Consider the following 12,993-nt stretch of genomic DNA (forward strand, 5'->3'; position numbering starts at 1 on the left):
AGGAACATTATTCAATCTGCACAAAATGTCTTATGCATGATGTTAGTTTAGGCCTGACCACATTTCAATATCAAAATCTTTACAAAGTCATAACACCACCTACTGGCAAAAGGAAATGACAAGTTTTATACTTTGACATACTCCTCCTAGCCAGTTGACCAGATCAGTCTCAAATTTGCTATGGAATGCCTTAAGACATTGAAGATGCTTGATCATGATTATTGTGACTTTCCGTGGTAATGCATCATTCGCCATTAAAAGGACACTTATTTTTCTGTAGCTTGGGATATTCAAAAATTCATTGAACTTTGTACATGTGTCAGAGGTGATGGAAATACATATTTTATCTGGGTTTTTGCCTTGGCCATTTGAAATTGCCTCCATAGCGCCCCCTACAAATTTCCAAATGACCAGCCCCATCGCTATGTTTCACTTACATGTATGAAAGTTGGTTTGCACATGAAACACATAGAGACTTAAAGAAAAGTATTTTGGGACGATGCTCTAAACCGTACCGTAAGTCGGCCATTTTGATTTCTGTGTCATTTTTCGAAAGATTTCTGCCCATTTGTAGTCGCTATACTTTAAGAAACTCCTCTTAGGGAATTTGTCTGATCCTCTTCAAATTTGGTCAATACAATCTCAAGACCTTTGTGACTAAAATGTGTTAATAGCTTTACGTTTGGTCGAATGGTGTAGCCATAGCGGAAGGCTACTTTACGTGATTCCCCATCAAAAAAGCTGATGTAACTCCACTGGACTTGTTCCAAACGGTCCCAAACTTCCCATGCTTGATAACACTCATGGCCTGAGGATGTCTACAAGCTAATGTCCACTAATATTTACAGCACCACCTGCTGGCGTAAGGAAATCTGCGTTTTCTGACAAACAGCATCCGATTTACCTGACTTTTACACAATGTGGTTTACACTTGATATAGAGCAACATAATGCATGTTTGCGCGTGTTCTGTAGCGCCACACAGCAGATTGTGGTGGAAAAACTATACAATAGAACCGAGTGAGTCCTACAACACTGAAATAAGGAAACCCGAGAAAAACAAAAACCTTTAAAGTATTTATTCCCTGCGCAAAGAAGACAGAGTGCCTGTGTTGTCTGTGGGATGGAGAGAGTGACCTGTGTGCCGTTTGAGTACACTTTTAAAGGGTTAGAGCATCAAAAGAGAGGGGGAAGGTGTGTTTCTCCAAGACATCTGGTTTGTTTCTAATCTACACATTTCACAATAGTACCTGAAATAAAACATTTACTACAGATCCTAATCTATAGGCTTACTACCTCTAAACTAAACACTCAGTGATTACTATCTGCATTCCCTACATCAAAGGTCTATGACTGATCTATTCTAAACAACAACACTCACGACAGTTTCGATTTACGACTAATCTAATCTAAACATGCTCGCAGCACTCCCTTCCAGATTCTTCCTTTGAAGGGAGCTGTGGCCGACATACTGTACAATAGTAAGTAAAACATAGAATAAAGCATACAAGCAAGTCACAGTAGAACGTTATAAAGCACAATGAAATTTTCTATCACAGGATACAGGAAGCGGTGCACTATTTGCTAAGCAAAATTTCCAGAGTCACGCGATCCATGCGGGAAAAGAAACGTGGGCGTGTTGTCCGACGATCGCAGACGTTCTCGGCCGTGCGAGCCGGAGTCCCGTCGGCACCCCCGACATGCGGGAGGATGCGAGGGTCTGTTCATCGCTGCTCGCAGCTTTAATTTTATTTATTTTTTTAACATTGGATCCACTATGGACCAGCAGAGCAACGTATCCTATGGGCCTCAATGGGAGATAGGAGCGTCATAGTGTGGAGCGGTGATGGACAGTGCAGGACTTCTCAAAATCCCCCAATGACCTAACCCCTAACACACCACAAAACCTTTTGGCAGTTACCATTCACCCTAAAGTCACAGGCTGTGGGGAATATTTTGCGTTGCGTGATCAAGCAAAAAAATATTTTTGGACACAATCACATGGGAAACCCAAAACTGTATCTTATCACATGCAAACAATGGGTTTTACAATAAACAGACACTACAAGTTAGATTCACTATAAAGGTTTGATATCTCGAAAAAGAGAAATACACATACACAACTTAAAAATGGATGGAACTCGGTCCAAGCCACAGTTTTACAGGCCATCCAAAATGGAAAACATCTCAAAGGAAAAGAGCTGAGAGAAATTGAAAATCTAAATTTGATACCATACATCCTAACCCTCTATGGCAGGGGTCTTCAACGTTTTTCAGGCCAAGGACCCCCAAACCGATAGAGAGATGGAGCAGGGACCCCTGACTATATATATTGTATAAAATTGTGTTTTATATTAAATGGGCCTAGTGCCATGTATAAACATACATCTTTACTGTGCATGCAATACTAAGCTATTCAAATAATACACAGGTTCCTATATATCCATGTTTTTATTTTAAACATGTACAAGGTACAGTGAGCAGGGAGGCCGTGACACTGCCATTTATAAACATACCTTGTCAACTGATACCAATGCCAATATCAACATTGTCTGTCAATTGCATGATAATCATGCACACAAGCTATTCAAATTGATGTTTTCATTTTAAACATAAATGTGGAAACGAAAAATGAGTGATGGCCCATTAGTGCCACTGCCATGCATAAACATACCTGTTATCTTTCATACAAAACTGAACTATTAACATAATGGACACATTCATGTTTAGAGAAAAAAAAATATATTTTAATTGTCTAATCAACCAAAAATTTTGCGGACCCCCTAGGGGCCGCGAACCCCCTGTTGAAGACCTCTGCTCTATGGCATGAATTTTTATTTTGGGAGGTAAAAATTCACACCATTTTTTGGGAAGTTGGAGGTGTAATATTTTATCAATCATAAAATGTGCCACGAGGGTATTGAAACATCAAGGTTTTCTATAGTATGGAATAAGAAAAACAAGCAATATATGCATTTAGAAGTTTAATTTTGACAAAATCAACACAAATGGTTCCAACCAACCAATAGAAAACATCAAAGAAATGACTACAAATTACCAGGACCTCATTTATAGAAGAAACATATAAAACATGAACACTGTGTGTGTGTGTCATATCTGGAAAGACCCTGATGTTCTGGGTAATCATTGTAGAATGCTTTGCGGGGTGTTCTTCGCCAGGTTAGGCATGGAACTTCCTCTTGCTCTTCATGTACAGACTCAGTGCCATTCAACACACAAACATTCTCCTATAAGAAAGCATGAAGCACATTTGAATGTGTCATTTGTCCTTCTTTATCCACTGACACTCATGCAAACAAACTGCTACACACACACACAAACACGCGCACAGACAAGTTACTCTGATGACTGACCCCTGACCTCCAGATTGTCTCTCAAACGAATCGAACTGCCTGATCCTGTTCGTTAGGCTCCTAACATGTTCCTGTGTCCATAACTGTAATCATCAGTAGATAGTAAAGTAAAAATGACGATGGTCATAGCTATCATCTCCACACTATAGCAGGGTATTGCTTGAACATAAGTGGTCTAACTGCACAATGTTGCCCTGACTCACAACGTCAATTCAAAGATATACCCAATCAAAAAATACCCAAGATAATACCCAAACTCTTTACATGTCCAGACACTTAATCATCTATTACTTGTAAGTTTAACTGCACAGTAGATGTTCATATCTCCCTCTTACAGCTCTACAGTCAAGCAGTGACAGGTTCAGTCTTTCGGTGGAGCTGCTGATATTGTTCCAGTTTCAGTGTGATTGGGACTTCAGAGGGATTATCTGTCCCAGCAGTCTGGTCACAGGAACTGCCATAATAATTGATTAACACTACCTCTGCATTTCATTGTTTGAGGAGAATGTGTCATGGCAGAGCAAGCTGAAAGTGACACTAAACTTTTCATGCACTTGTGAACTGTTTGGTACCAAATTCTTCAGTTTGACACCAAGCAAACTGTATTTAATATGTAACCTTTCATCAAAGTGTGTGCAGTTCATTGTCCTTTGTCTGACAAAGCAATTAAACAATATGAGATGAATGCATACAGGGTGTGAGGTACAGGACTGAATACAGTTAAAAGAGCAGAGATATTGGAGTTGAACAAATGCAAGAAAAATACAAAAATATCTCAAACAGTTAAATGGATAAAAGAAAAAAATGAATTTCGTAGCATGGCCAGGAAGACGTGGTTAGTTAGGGTTAGTGTTAGGGTTAGGGTTACCGTAGTGGAAGCACTGCTTCTAGTCTCTGTTTTAGGCTGAACATATCCTACCTCTGCACTGGACCCCAGAGATAAAACTGACTCTGGAGACAGAGAACAAGAAGACAGTGTCTCTCCTGTCTCCTCAATAGTCTGTCCATCAGTGTCATATACTGTATGTGTGGAGTGTGTGTGTGTGTGTGTGTGTGTGTGTGTGTGTGTGTGTGTGTGTGTGTGTGTGTGTGTGTGTGTGTGTGTGTGTGTGTGTCTTTAAGCAGCTCAAACAGCAGAGCTCTCAGTGTTTGATCAGTCTGTCAATGAGTAATTCTGCTGCAGGAATAACTCATCACATACGGTATCTGAACCTGAACTCACAGCTGCCTGCACCATGGACTCAGGTAGGCTTTATACACACTCTATTTCTACTTTGACAAGTTCATCTGCCAGCCAATATGGATATATTTTATAATATATCTGTTAGATTTAAATGCAATGGTCATAGGATTAGTATTATTCTCGTAAATGTTCCAATGTTAAGTATAGATCAGTCGTTATTAACACATTAAAACAGTCTTTATGAAAGGCACAACTTATATGTATATGTAAATGAATAAATCCTAACATAAGCCTAACATTATTATGTAACTGTTGAGAAAACCAGGTTTCCAGTCACATCCAGACATATCGGATATCAGTTACATACTTACTCTAATAGCTGGATTGGGTATAGGTGACAATTGGCCGAACTGATATGACACTACTTTAATAAATAACAATTCAGTACATTTATTGCTATGTATTTATTTGTCTTATATTTTGTTTTAAAATGTAAAGTCAAGCCAGATGTTGCCTTGAACATAAAACAATAATAAATCTAATTAGAATCTAACATCATTCTGTATTTAGCATCTTAAAGGAATACTTTACCCCAAAATGACCATCTGTTTATCCATAACACCTTGTGTTACCTTGAATCTTGCTATTTGAAACACTTCCGCACAAACAGTACTCGCATGGAGGAGTAGCGCATCTCTACGAGTGTCTGTTAAAAATATGCCCCCATTTACTTCAATTCATCAAGACTGTCTCTGTTTTGGGATTCTGCATCATTCACTGTCAAGAACAACAAAATTATCATGTGTATCATCTCAAGTGTTAATCATGTATGTATGTAGATATGTATGTGTGTGTATATATATACTGTATATATATATACAGTATATATATATACATTATATATATATACTGTATATATATATACAGTATATATATACAGTATATATATATATACTGTATATATATATATTATATATATATACTGTATATATATATATTATATATATATACGGGCCGTGCATTTTATACCTGGGCCTGCTGTGCTGTCCTACAGTTGAATAACCTAATTATGAGCAACAGCTACGGTTATTATTTGTTTCATCACGTATTCATATTAAACCGTTCGGTACGAGGCTTACGAACCGAACAATACGTTTGAATAATACTAGTGCATTTGGAAAATGCAGAAGCTTAAATTGTGGGAAATATAATGTTTTCGGTGGACATCGCTCATGTAGGAGACAACGGGCTGTGACCTCTGAACCCGGAACAAAAAAAACAAAAACAAAAAACAGCTGAGGCTACGCTAAACTAGCTTAACGGAAAAACAACCGCGGCAAACATCGCGATGACGGGATGCTTCGTCATTAACGGACAATAATGCATATAGTCAGAATCAATGTAATTAACACAATAACAAGAACAAACTCACAAGAACCAGTCACATATATTTCTATGACAACAAAGCAACAAATCAATGCAGCAACACTGCAGCGCTAAAACACGTATTCCACCGCACACTGAAGAGCACGAGCCATTCAAATATTATTCACATCAGAGGGAACAATATTAACCATATCATAAAAACAACATCATAGACAAATGAACACAGTAGTAACGCTACTGCAGATGTAAAAACACAAAAGCAGTTCACTTACCAAAGCTGCTGTTCACTTCAAGAGGAAGTCCATCCTCCTTTCTTTGATTACAAAGAGTTTAATGACGCGGTTGTACAGAACATCAGTTCAGTTCCAGCCAGAGGTTCTCCTGCGAACGTGTTCGTTGAGTTGTTGATCCAACATCTTGAATCTTGAGTATATATAGAAGGTCTTCACATGAAAATCTGCATATGTAAATATGTATTTATCTAAAGAATAAATACATTTATGAGCCATAGTGCACGGTGATTATGAGTTGTGAAGCACACACACACACATATTTTACCAACAATGTGTTAGATCCCCCCCCCGGGGCCCTTTATTGACAGCACTGAGACACAGTGAGATGAGCTTCAGCTGTTTGTTTGTTCTGATGATCTTGTGCTTGTTTGACAGGAATCAGTCGGGATGATTAAAGAGCTGCTGCTTCAATTCTTCTGAGCTGGAAGTGAGAGAACAAGGTAAACATCTACAGAACGTCGTGGTCTCAGGACCTGACATCACACAACACACAAAGCATGTGTTCCCTCATGTTCCTCCAGGCCTTTGCATACATGAACTGTTCTTTTTATGGAGTTTGAAAGTAAATATGAACTCATATTTAGTCAGTTATGTTAACACACCAAAACAGTCGTCTGTCATAAATATTCTACATTTTCTGTGTGTTTTGGCATCTGAGGAAAAGCTCAGAAATGACATTTTTATTTAGGAGGTTTTTAGAGGATGTATAGCTCCAGACATGAGCATGTTCTTTAAAGATAACTATTCGTTTGAGCAACACGCAGTGTCATTTGTCATCCGTGTGAGTTACTTGAAGTCGTTGAAAATGTTGAAAGCTTAGTTGGCATTTCTCATAAGTGATCACAGAGGGGGAAATACCTGTGATCACGTGTCACGTTAATGATCAGAGAAACTCGAGCTTATCTACATGCAGCGGCCAATAGGTTTCTGTATAAAACACAAAAATGCAAATGTAGTTACTTGTGTGTTGTTTTTTCTGTAAATAAGTAATAAAAGCTGTTTGCTGTTGAAATATCCAACAGGTCTCACTTCCTCCTGCAGCGGCTCCTCCTCGCTGCCTGAAAGCTCTTTTCGGTTTGAGTTGGCACGTTGACATGAAGTGAAACCAAACAGCCTGCAGTCTGATGATTCTGTACAGCTGAACCTGGAGCTGTTAACATCAAGACCGCTGTCTGCTAGAGGTGAACATTTGGACTTTACATTATTCCCTAAGGCAGAGGTCTTCAACAGGGGGTACTGAGGTACCGCAGTCGTGACATTTTTGCTTGATTAGAATTTGTTTTATTTTATTATTATTTATTTTTTTCCACAAATTTAAATGTCTTTAACTACACGTTAACATGAATCCAACATATTGTAGCAAATGGATAAAGGAGGCAGAAGATCTTATCTTTCAGTCAGAAATGCACACATTCATCGACACACAGGAGCTCTCAAGCTGGGCACCGTTCACTGACAGCCAGAGACTAGCCTGGACCTGTCTCCCTACATGTCTGTTTAAAAAAAAACATGAATCTTTCATTATTTTAATAGGTCAGTATTGTATGCAAGATAACAGGTATGTTTATGCATGGCAGTGGCACTAATAGGCCATCACTCATTTTTCGTTTCCACATTTATGTTTAAAATGAAAACATCAATTTGAATATCTTGTATGATGATTATCATGCAATTGACAGACAATGTTGATATTGGCATTGGTATCAGCTGACAAGGTATGTTTATGAATGGCAGTGGCACGGCCACCCTACTCACTGTACCTTGCACATGTTTAACATAAAAACATGAATATATGAACCTATGTATTATTTGAATAGCTTATTGAATGCACAATAAAGAGGTATGTTTATACATGGTACTAGGCCTAGTTTAATATAAAACACAATGGTATCAAATATATACAGCAGGGGTCCCTGCTTCATCTCTCTATCAGTTTGGGGGTCCTTGGCCTGAACAACATTGAAGACCCCTGTCCTAAGGCCTTCAAATGCAATGAGACACAAATGGCGCATGTCCCTGCCATTTAAAACCAGTCTTTTCTCATCTGATGCTGTGAGGACTGTGTTATATTATATATATATATATACTAGTGCTGGGCAAGTTAACGCGCTAATTTCGCGTTAACGCATTCATTAATTAACGCCGACAATTATTTTATCGTGTGTTAACGCATTTTTAAAATTTATTATAATTTTAATTTTTTTTATTTTTTATTGAAAGACAAGAGACAATACATATACATAACAACAAGAAGATGACAAGAACAGTGGGATAAAAGCCAGCAAACATCCTATAGTCAGAAGTGTATGTATGTGTGTGTGTGTGTGTGTGTGTGTGTGTGTGTGTGTGTGTGTGTGTGTGTGTGTGAACGTGTGTGTGTGTGTGTGAACGTGTGTGTGTATGTCCTTGAGCCTTTTGAGATGGGAAAAAAATAATAATAATAATAAAAAAACAACAACAACAAAAAAACAGGTAAGTATTTTTAATTTATTATTATTGTAACAGACTGTCTCATGTTTATCGTTTTGTATTGGAGATATGATGTCCCTTCAGGGTTGCCGTAGAGAAATGGCGACTTCCGCTTCTGGTCGAGGGGGGGGGGGCAGAAATAAAGAGAGAAGCTGCACCAGCTGTTGCTCTCCCTGGAGACTACTGGACATCGCTGCAGTAAAGTCAGCAGACACTCAGATCTCCGTGGTCAACTCAGCAGACACTTACATGTTAGTGCACCTATATGCTGACATTCACGGTAAACGCATTTAAACGGCACAGATCGGGAGCAAGCGAAGGACTTTGAAAGTTAGCGGAAAGATTAATGTGAGACAACATCCGGTTTCTTCAGACGAACATCCGGTTTTCAGAATAAGATGCCAACAAAGTATGAATTATATTCACATTAAGTATAAAACATGCTACCTGCATCTCGTGAACCAAATGTTATTGCCCTTTTGTTCATATAGCAGTACTTTTAAAATAAAAGTGTGCAATACACTACTTTTGAATTCATTATTGAACTTTGCCATAATGCGATTAATCGAAAAATTTCCATGCGATTAATCACGATTAAATATTTTAATCGTTGCCCAGCACTAATATATATATATATGTGTTTTATTATGTGACAACACTATGGTTCAGCTTTTGGTTAGATTTGGGTTTAAAATGACTTGTACATCTCTCTCTATCTCTCTCTCCTCTCTCTCTCTCTCTCTCTCTCTCTCTCTCTCTTTCTCTCTCTGTCTGTCTGTCTGTCTATCTCTCTCTCTCGTTCACTCTGACTCTCTTTCTCTCTCGTTCTCTCTCTCTCTCTCTCTCTCTCTCTGAGTGGAAGGAGTGCGGAGTTGACGGAGTGTGTTTTAGAGCAATTCACAGCGATTTTTCGATCTTTTTCTTCACTGGGTAATGTTGTATATTATAGTGTATTGTGGTGTGTAGGGTTCACGGTGTTTGTGTGTACGTTTAGGGGGTTTTCGGGTACTTGTTTGTGAGTGTGTTTGCAGTCGATCAGTGCGCGCTGGTCGGCGTGCTAAACGCCACCATGGACCTGCACAAGCTGACGGCGGTCGCGTGTTCGGTGGAGGAAGGTGGTCGGCCACAGCAGCGTGAAGTCCGCTGCCCGGATGAACAATGCTGAGGTCATTCTTTTAGATAGTATATATCAGGCCAACATGGTGGTGGAGAACGGGATCGTGGTGTTTGATACCCTCGTACCCGTTCTTCCTCTCAGCACACCGGCGGTTAAAATCACTGTGTCTAACGTCCCACCGTTCATTAGAGATAATACACTAACTATCCAGACACGGGAAGATAGTCTCCCAGGTTAGGAAACTGTCTTCTGGGTGCAAGTCTCCTCTCCTAAAACACGTGGTGTCTCTTCGTGATCCTTAACAACAGGAGTGAAGAGCTCAACCTCGTGTCAAACTGAGAGTGGAGGACTTTGACTATGTGATTTTTGTGACTTCCGATAATTTGAAATGCTTCAGTCGTGGTAGGGAGGGACATCAGAGTAAAGCTTGTCCTGAAAAAACTCTGCTGAACAGGACAGTACCAATAAAAACCAGAACCAGAAAGACACTGAGGAGGACAGAGGGGACAAACAGGGCAGTCAGGAAGGACGGGAGGCGGCAGGGGGGGTCCAGCAGGTGAGTAAAGAGGGGACAGGGGGGGTGCAGCAGGGGGAAGAAGAGGGGACAGGGGGGGTCCAGCAGGGGGAAGAAGAGGGGACAGTGGGGGTCCAACAGGTGAGTAAAGAGGGGACAGGGGGGGTCCAGCAGGGGGAAGAAGAGGGGACAGGGGGGGGGGTCCAACAGATGAGCACACAAAGACAGGAGGACAGCCAGGTGAGAGAAGGAGGACAGGAGGAGATGGGGGAAATACAACAGGGCAGTCAGGTGAGTACGGGAGGACAGGTGGAGACCGGTAGGAGACAGAAAACAGTAAAAGAAAAAGAAGTGTGAGAATGAAAAAGTGGTGAAAGATGTCGGGTTGACAGGCAGTGAGGTGGACATGGAGGGAGACGGTGAGGTGGACATGGAGGGAGACGAGTTGAGTACCTCAACTGAAGAGGAAAACAAAGAGCAGTGGAAGCTCACAGGCAAAGAAAGTGACAACAAGCACAACGAAAGGAAGCAAAGGAGCAGCAGAGTTTGAGTTTTTATTTTTGGGAGGAGATTTTAACTGCACAGAATGATTCAATAGACAGGAACCATCTGGAACCTCACGGTCCTTCACAGAGAGCACTGAGGCAGCTGTTAGAGGAGCATGAGGTGGTCGATGTCTGGAGAAGGATGAATGGAGACAAGAGACAATATACGTGGGCTCATTCGAGAGGGAATTTAATTTCCCTCGCTAGACTGGACAGGTTTTATTGTGTTAAACACCATTTTAACATTTTTTAAAAGTGCAGCATGCTGTTGGGTTTACTGACCACGCTCTGGTTATGTGCAACATTTGTATCCCTAACGTAAAGTCAAAAAGCGCATACTGGCATTTTAACACGGCTCTTTTAGATGATACACGTTTTAAGGAGGTTTTTATTTACACTCTCAATGTCACTGTTATGCTGCGTTCACACCAAACGCGGCGCAAATTATTCGCGTGAGTAGATTACATACAAAGTCTATGCACAGACGCGATGAGACTGGCGTGGCGCAAATTTGCGATGGCGCGGCGCGATGGACGCGAATTTGCGGCGCGATGGAATTCGCGTCCATCGCCCCAAACTTTCAACTTCGGCAAAATATTCGCGTTACGCCCCGGCGCGATAGCCTATCAGCGTTGAGTTGCTCCCCCTGTTATCAGTGACGTCCTGCCGTTGTTGAATCAGGAAATAAATACTGTAGCCGTCTGTGTTCACCCAGAGCTCTACGATACCTCATATCAATAGAGACCGGACCAAACTATGTGTATAAATGTGTGTGTGTAAACCATATGGTACAAACAATGAATAGACGCTGCCGTATTTACGTCTACATGACGTTAGTCGGAGTGTTGGTGGAGCTGCTACAATGTTAGCTTAGCCTAGCACCAATCCATCCGCTCCATTGAGAAGACAAGTACAAATCGGCATCATTACGTAGTTATTTCGGAGTCCCTTTTTGTCGGTTTATTGCCGTTAAATCACAGCCAAAACAGTTTATTTTGTGTTCATATAGCTGTAGTAAACAGCGACCTGTGGCTTGCTAGACACAGTGAATACAGCTCGATAAAATCCACGGAGCTCCTCTGGAAAATATTATGAACCAGACATGACGGCGTTTAGTTTCCCGGGATATCTGTGACTTCCACAACACGTACTAAGCCGAAATAGGTTAATTTTTCCATGGTTAATGGCGGACAGTTGAACGGCTTTCAGGGCGATAAGCCCCGCCCCCTCTCCGGCGCGATTCGCGCGAATGTACACAAATGGTCCCCGGTGAGACCTGCGGCGCGATTGACGCGAATATGCGGCGCGATGAATTCGCGTTTGGTGTGAACACGGCATTAGGGCCGAACTTTTGTACACAGGGAGAAATCACCCCCCCCCTGCAGCCATGTGTTCTCAATCGCCTCCAAAACACTACAGCACGTTTAAGTCAAAATCGTATGGATTTATTATCCAACAAACATAAAACAGTTACAAACAGTTACTAACCGAATCACACTATTAATAACAAAACAAACATATATATAAAATGAAAGTGAGGCCCCATCCGGGCCACACGACAGACAGTTTGCGATGGCGCGGCATGTCTGCCCCATGGTCATGAGTTGGTCTGAGGATCTCTGGGGATTCACATCTCCTTTTTCCCCCAAAGTCTCTGAAAAGTCTCACATTACATATCGATCGGCTCAATGATTGGCTGAAGTCCAATAAGCCCCTCCTTGGCCCTTGACCTGTTGTTCTGATCTTAACACCTCACCCAGCCACTTCTCAGCACATTCCTTAACCTGATTACACAGACACTCAAACACACTCCTTGGTTTAAAACTTCCTAAATAAATATACTGTATCACATAATATACATAATTAGGAGCGCTTTAAAACTTAAATTCTTCACATCACACGGGACTTTACCAGATCAATGAAAGATCTGGAGATTGAAATCGTGGAGCTGCAGAGTTTAGCAGAATCCACTGGAAATCAAGATCATATTAAAGATTACAAGTCTCAAAAGTCTGCTCTTATAGACCTGCTGGGCACCAAGGCTCAGGGGGCGCTGGTCAGGTCCCGCTTTATGAACGCAGTGCTAATGGACGCACCATCAAAGTTCTTCTTC

Source organism: Anarhichas minor, unplaced genomic scaffold (assembly GCF_050575085.1).
Source record: "Anarhichas minor isolate MPS153535 unplaced genomic scaffold, ASM5057508v1 ptg000168l, whole genome shotgun sequence".
Lineage (NCBI taxonomy): Eukaryota > Metazoa > Chordata > Actinopteri > Perciformes > Anarhichadidae > Anarhichas > Anarhichas minor.